Below are 1,113 nucleotides of genomic sequence, written 5' to 3' on the forward strand. Positions count from 1 at the left end.
TTGTTGTGGCAGTGAAAGGGTTAACCTTCTGTGAATTGTCGCAGTGAAAGGGTTAACCGTTTTGGTAGTGCGGCAGTGAAAGGGTTCATCTGACGCTAACAAACCAAGTCACTTCCAGGGTAGTCTTGCGCAGCCATACCTCTCTGCTACACACTACACCACGTTAGCGCTGTGCCAAATACAAACGCTCAGGCTTGTTTGTATTTCTTTAAACCAATCACAAACACTCTGGGCGGCGCTGAGCCCGGGATGCAGCGACGGTGCCCTTTGCTAAATAATGTTGCCGATAGCAGACGGGGTGGAGGATGCCGACTGAAATAGTCGGCCAATGGGCAGCTTATACCCACAGTCCCGTGATCCAGACTCTTTCAGGGGATATACTCTATGTGCCTAACAGCCTTGCTAACGCTAGCACTGTGCCCCATGCTACTGACTGTAGAGTGGCTTCACAGAAGACACCGGTGATGACGGTACAAACAGACCTCTTCACTGCAGAATGGAGGCCAGATGTTGTTACAAGCCTGATGGAGTGTCCGTCATGACAGAAACAAACACTCACCTTTAACATTCACTTTAGGCACTTTAAACACTTTTTTTAACACTACACCATGTGTGTCTGGTGCACACTAATTGAAGTGAGCGGTGTCTCGAAGGTGGAGAAATAAACGCAGCACTTTTTCAGTTATAATTCTGTCCATTGATTGATTGATTGATTGAAAACTTTATTAACAGATTGCACAATGGGTACAGTACGGCTCAATACACACAATTGTTAAGGGGATGCAGACCAGAGAAAGACTTTCGTCTTGTTTACATCAGGGTCCCCCATTTTCAATTCATAATGACATTTATGACATACACAACATACAGATAGACAGATATATATCATGACATTTATGACATACATGACATACAGGTATACAGTACTGTTACATTTGTGACATACAAGATACAGTATGCAAATATACAGTACTGTTAAACAGAGATCCTAACAGAAAATATATACATACGAGGGGGAGGAAACTGTACATTAGGAGGGGGTGGGTGGGGTGGTAGGGGGGGGGGGTCAGTTTCGAGTTGCAGCCTCCCGTAGGTGCTCTTTGAGAGCGGTTT

The 1,113-nt window shown here is 45.1% G+C and overlaps 1 protein-coding gene across 1 annotated transcript in view; it reads left to right on the forward strand.

Moving 5' to 3' along the window:
- Positions 1–1,113, forward strand: part of plekha6 (pleckstrin homology domain containing, family A member 6) — a gene marked incomplete at its 5' end in the record, with an annotated part of 124,848 nt that overhangs the window by 58,412 nt on the left and 65,323 nt on the right.

This window comes from Notolepis coatsorum (genome assembly GCF_963971535.1).
Source record: "Notolepis coatsorum genome assembly, chromosome: 6".
Taxonomy (NCBI): Eukaryota; Metazoa; Chordata; class Actinopteri; order Aulopiformes; family Paralepididae; genus Notolepis; species Notolepis coatsorum.